This window comes from Saccopteryx bilineata, chromosome 4 (assembly GCF_036850765.1).
Source record: "Saccopteryx bilineata isolate mSacBil1 chromosome 4, mSacBil1_pri_phased_curated, whole genome shotgun sequence".
Classification (NCBI taxonomy): Eukaryota; Metazoa; Chordata; class Mammalia; order Chiroptera; family Emballonuridae; genus Saccopteryx; species Saccopteryx bilineata.
The window spans coordinates 59,265,090-59,271,555 of NC_089493.1; the positions used below are offsets into that span (position 1 = coordinate 59,265,090).

The 6,466-nt window shown below is 42.0% G+C and overlaps 1 protein-coding gene across 1 annotated transcript in view; it reads left to right on the forward strand.

The window, feature by feature from the left end:
* RORA (RAR related orphan receptor A) overlaps window positions 1-6,466 on the forward strand; it is a 788,307-nt gene that overhangs the window by 608,014 nt on the left and 173,827 nt on the right. The window lies entirely within an intron of this gene.

Below are 6,466 nucleotides of genomic sequence, written 5' to 3' on the forward strand. Positions count from 1 at the left end.
TTCTATGCTACATAATTTGTATATTGCATTGTGTGCCCACCACCCAAAGTCAGATCATCTTCTGTCACCATATATTTGGCCCCCTTTAACCCCCATCACTCCCCCACCCCCCTTCCCTCTATTAACCACTATATTCTTGTCTGTGATTATGAGTTTCGGTTTTATATCCCACATATGAGTGAAATCATATGGTTCTTAGCTTTTTATGACTGACTTATTTTGTTTAGCATAATATTCTCAAGGCCCATCCGTGTTGTCAAAAATGGCAGAATTGCATCTTTTCTTACAGCTGAGTAGTATTCCATGGTATATATGTGTCTTCTTTACTCAATCCTTTATTGAAGGACACTTTGTTGTCTTCATTTCTTGGCCAGCATGAATAATGCTGCAGTGAACATAGGGGTGCATATATCTTCGCAAATAAATATTTATAGTTTTTCAGGTAGATACCCAGAAGGGGGATTGCTGGGTCATATGGTAACTCTATTCTTAATTTTCTGAGGAACCTGTCATACTGTTTTCCATAGTGGCTATACCAGTTTACATTCCCACCATCAGTGAATGAGGGTTCCTTTTTCTCTATAACCTTTCCAACACTGATACCTCTTTTTTGAAGTATGTAGGAAGCTACAACTGGATTTCTAGGAAATTTAGATTTTTATGGGGAGACTAAAGGCTGCTGGGGTTTGTTGGATGTTTTCTCCCTCAGAATGTTATAATATTTAACAAAATATCTCTAAAGCATGTGGTTAAAGTTGCTTAAATCATTTATTCATTTGAGAAAGCTATGAGAATTACTTGGTATTTTTCTGGTTCTGAGACTACATTTTGATCTGATTCACAGACTCAGACCTTTCAAATAATGAAGTATTTAGTAGCAATAAAGTTGGCCTTCACATTTTTGTTTTCCAGATACAATGTGTCTAATGTTAGCATCTAAAAGAAATATTTAAAAGACCAAGGATTGTGAATGAGGTGAAATCAGTTTTACCTCTGTTGTTGTTGTTGTTTAGATGTTGACGTAAGCCCAAAACTGAAAAATAAAAATTTTTTTGATGACCAATGAAATTTGAATATGGAAACGTATTTTAGATGATATTAATTAATTATTTTAAAGATATTGTCAGGTGTAATAATGGCATGGTGGTTGTTATTTAAAAATCTTTGTAAGTTAGAGATGAAGACTGAAGTAGTTGTGAGTGAAATGACAAGATATCTGAGATTTACTTTAAAATGCTCCAGAAATTAAGTATCCTGGGTGGGTCTTAAAAGAAATGAAGGTACTCAGTGGTAGAGCGTTGGCCTGGCGTGCAGAAGTCCCGGGTTCGATTCTCGGCCAGGGCACACAGGAGAAGCGCCCATCCGCTTCTCCACCCCTCCCCCTCTCCTTCCTCTCTGTCTCTCTCTTCCCCTCCCGCAGCCAAGGCTCCATTGGAGCAAAGATGGCCCAGGCACTTGGGGATGGCTCCTTGGCCTCTGCCCCAGGCGCTAGAGTGGCTCTGGTCGCGGCAGAGCGACGCCCCGGAGGGGCAGAGCATCGCCCTCTGGTGGGCAGAGCGTCACCCCCTGGTGGGTGTGCCAGGTGGATCCCGGTTGGGCGCATGCGGGAGTCTGTCTGGCTGTCTCTCCCGGTTTCCAGCTTCAGAAAAATACAAAAAAAAAAAAAAAAAAGAAGGTAAAAAGGCAAAATGTTGGTTTATCGGGGGGGGGGAGAGGGAGAATACATGCAGTTTGAGAGAGAAAGAGAGAGAGAGAGAGAGAGAGAGAGAGAGAGAGAAATTGATTTGTTGTTTCACTAATTTATACATTCATTGGTTGACTCTTGCATGTGCCCTGAGTGGGGATCAAACCCGCAACCTTGGTATATTAGGAAAACGCTCTAAGACACTAAGCTACCCAGCCAGGGCTAAGGGTGAAATTTTTTGACAGATTAACTTTTCTTAACCAATATTTTGTCTGTGATCTATAAGATGATTACTTTTAGACTAGAGGTTTGACCACCTTGGATAATTAAGTGTTTGATGAGAAAGGTGTGATACCAGTGAGCCTAATCAACTTCAGGAAATTGATAATGATCTCTTTATATAAAAATCTATATATTGCTATAAAAATTCTGGTAAATTGTTAGTATATATGTTAGAAAAATTGCTTTTTTATAATAGGGCTCCGTCACCTTCGTTTCCACTAGGAAAACAGTGGGAACATTAGTTGTCCTTGTGTTTCAGTTTTCAATGTTATGGTCATAAAAACCTAGACTTGAGAGTCAAGTGGACCAGAGAATTAATCTGGTGGTCCCTGCCTCCCATAGTTGGATATTTCTCAGAGAGGTATAAAGTATCTTGTTCAAAGTCAGTTCTACTTGCTTTTACAGAAGTGGAAGCAAGATTGGAACCCTTCAGAAACCAGTACCCTTTCTGACTCTATCATGCTACCTCAATCTCGCCCTTGCAAATTCTCATTAACAATCCCTCTCTGGGGATCAAAGCCGCTTTCTAAATCCAGACCGGTGACTGCGTGTCAGATGTTCCTTCCAAGTACTGTGGCCCCAAATTATTTTTTCTTTTATTGAACACCATTTCCAAGTTGTGTGATAAGTCCCAGAAGTGATCATTTTTAACTCTGTTCCTGTTAATGCTCTGCCGCAGGTTTGCAGCATGTTCCTCCTCTGACTTTCATCGCCTTTCTGTCAGGGACAGGTCAATACACTCAAATGACAAACTAGGCAGACAGGAGTATACACTTGGCTGAGGGACTCCACCAGGACCATCAGCCACTTCTCTTAGTGCCTTGGGAAAGTGCTGTTGTAGTCTGAGCTGAAATCCAAACAGCATGTTTGAAATGAGGACATTTTTCTATTTAGCACTTGTAGCCAAAGAAGCAGATGGTCACTTCTGTGTGCCCTGACTGGGAATCAAACCTGGGACTTTCACATGTTGCACCAACACTCTATGACTGTACCAATTGGCCAGTGTCATATATATTTATTTATTTATTTATTTTTTATTTTATTGATTTTAGAGAAAGAGGAAGGGAGAGAGAGAAAGACAGGAACATGGATCTGTTCCTGTATGTGCCCTGAGTGGAAAAGAAACTGGCAGCCTTTGTGCTTAAGCTGGTCAGGGCACCCAGTCTTTTCAAGAGTTCTATAAAGAGCATACTTCGGGATCCTAAAAACATTGTTATACAAATAGCTAGAAAACAGAAACAGAGTTAGAGGACTTTGCCCTGTTGGTGTGGCCGTGGGGAGATAATCAGTCCACTAGGATTGCTCCTCTCTCTCCCCCCTGCCCACTGCTCAGGACCCTGGATTCTCTTGTCTGTTGGATGCCCAAGAAATACAGATTTCATGTATTCATTTAGCAATTCTCCTGACCTTACTGACCTCCTAATTTGTGCAAGATGAGGGGATAGGGAGAGAAAACATTGAGTCTGTCACCACCCCCACCCCTTTTTTGAGGGAGGGGGTAGGAGTACAGAGACAGAAAAGTACACAAATGCCTAATCTAAGTGCTTTGGAAAGAGATGGCATGGGACCTGCCTCCCACTGGGGGCCCCTGAAAATCACTTTGGATGAAGATCTGACTACGTAGTGTATCATACAGTGCCTGGAGGAAGAGCTGAAAGAACATGCCAGGCCACAGGTAAACAACAGTGCAGTTATTAAAACATAGCTAATTGGTCTGTGTCCAAGGTATACTTAATCCCGGGGATTTGAAAAACTCATTTCATCTTTTCCCTCTTTTTCTCAAATTCTTCTATAAGGGCATCTACTTGACTCGGAACTCAAGAATCCTGTAGTGGGGTCTGATTGGACTTACTTTGTTTCCATTGTAGGTTCCCACAGAGAAGTTGTGAAAGTCTCCCCTCTGTCTCAGCTTCTTAAGAATTGGATTTGTTGTTAATGCAGGGAGGTTTGTTTCTTCCCTGGGCCTTCAAACAAAGCATGATCTAACTTCGTTGTGGGGAGGCGGGGTTGGTAACTCCTCTAGCTAGCCCTCCAACCAGTGAAGCATCTGTTTCTCTGGGCTTCATTCATGGACATGTGGTTTGTCCCATGGTCCAAAGCTGCTTGTGGACTTCTAGTTGGTAGTGGTCATAGAAAGGGCCTGTTTCCCCTGGGGTTTGGGAGAAGCATCATCAATAAGCTACAGTTAGGCCCACTTAGATGCCCATATCCAAAATGAGACGAGAAGGAGGGGACGGCCCGCAGGAGCCAGCGGAAGAGGAAGAGGAAGAGAATGAGGAGTAGGAAGTGCACAGGGACCTTTGGAGGTCACCCAGGGACTTCTCTCGTGAACCAGCATCCAACCTGGCAGGCCGTAGACAGGGCCTTTTACTTTGTTCAGGAAACTCTAGACATTTGTGGTTTCTAACATTCGCTGTGCTGTGTGCCAACCCACAGAGCCAATTCTGCAAGCAACCGGGGCTGCCGACACATGACCCATATTTCTCACAAATCCCACTATTCAATGGACTTTCTATTCTTCAATTATACTGAAAAGAGAGTCTCTAGTGGGTAATAATCCCTCTTCGCTAATACTTTGTAGTTGGGTTCCAAACCAAGAGCTTTCCTCTATCACAGCTTGAGCGTGTTATTTTTATTTTAGAGCCAGCCACAGCGAACGGGGAGGAGAGCCTCGGCCTCCTGTGGTGGTGGTCAATGGATCTCTCCTGTCTGCCTCCTTCCTTTTTGACCTGGTGCCTCCTCTGGTTTGGCTTGCCTGGGAAGACAGAGCTACCTGCCCAGAAGCTCTCCTCCAACAGGCACTGTGTGGTCTGGCTTAGTTGTTTACTTTTCAAATCAGATACTCAAATAGCATATGTGGTAAAAATCTTTAAGTTAGGATCCAAGTGCTTGGTTTGTAAGGAATCTTGAAAAAAAGGAAGAAATTCTCTCTTTCACAAGTCTGATTATTATTGTTAGAAAAAAGAAAGAAAGAAAGAAGAAAGACGTTTCAGGGATCAGTGATTTAAAGATTCCTTTTAAAGCCATACCTGCTTTATGGAGTCTGTCTGCTTACTTGGCGTCATCACTTTTTATGTATATGTGCTACCCCTGCTGCTAGAGTGTAGACACCTCGAAGGCAAGACTGGTGTCTGTGTACTTCTCGTACTGTCTTCTAATGAAAGGAAGCCGAAGGGGATGCACATCGCCTTTGGGACTCGGGTTCTGCACCTGCCGTTTTCCCAGCCTGTGTGATCGGGGGAACTCCATCCGGGCCTCGTTTTCACTCTTCCGCAAAGGAAGGAAGTGGGACGAGATGAGCCCCAAGGTCTCTCTCCTTTCCTAACAATGATGCTAAGAGTCCACCAGATCTTGAATTGGAAAAATTGGAGTTATTTTCAGTCTTTATCCTTTTTTTTTTTTTTTCTGTTCCTACATCTCAAAAATGAATCACTTAAATTTCTCCAGTTTGGTAGAGGGTATTGATTTTACCTCTATGATAAATCTAAAAGAATGCTGAATGAGATGTTAGCGTAAATCATGAATATATAACCATTAAGTGTTAAGTTCCTTAAGGGAACTAGTCTTCAATCAGCCAGAATGGCTTAATTTATTTCCCTTTAAATTAAAAGACTTGCAAAAACCGAACAAGCGAGAGGGTCCCAGAAAAGGTGAGATATTATTGCTGTGGTCTGCAGTCCCTGTGCCCAAAATACATGTGACATCATGACAGGTATGTGTGTCTGTGGCTGAGGTTGGAGGGCGCTCTTCTTTAGTTCACGTGAGTAAAATCTTATTGAAATTAACATCCAGGGAGGCAGAAAAGGCAGAAACGGTAGAAGATTGACTTCCACTGTAGAAGGATTTGGGAAGGGGGTGAGGGGATCATATTTATACACTGGCTCTGAATGTCAGTTATTCTATCATTTTCTTGTTGAGTGCTTACTATACTGCTCACCAAAATTAGGGGATATTTTGGCTTCATATTCATTTTGAAATACCCCCTAATGTTTGTGAGCAGTACATATACCAGACATTCTTCAAGGTGCTATTGTTTGCTAGTTACACTGTAAGTGTGGATGCTGCCTCTTTTCCTTCTACATCTCCCTGGTGTTTGAATCCTTGGAAGCACTAAGTAGGTGATCTTAAAGCCATTGGCCTCTAAATGCTGTTGATCATGCCTGTGGTCTCTTCCACCTGCTCCCGGGAAAGAGCTTGCTAGCCCCAAAGAGCTAATACAAAGCTGTGTGATCATACACCCAGCTGAGCTTTAAAGAAATGTTTTTCTCGTCCTCAGAAATAGGAAATTTTTAAAAAGCATAAATGTTGCCATGAATTGGGTACATTTCATCCTCATGATTTTCTCCCTTTACAATTTCAATTCATTCAGAAAATATTAATTTATGAGTCTGTATTCTCTGACAAGCACTAGGCAGGACATTAGAGATGTAATAAGTATATATTAAACAAGCTTATTTTATGTTGCTTCTATAACAAATTACTACAAATTGGGGATATAAA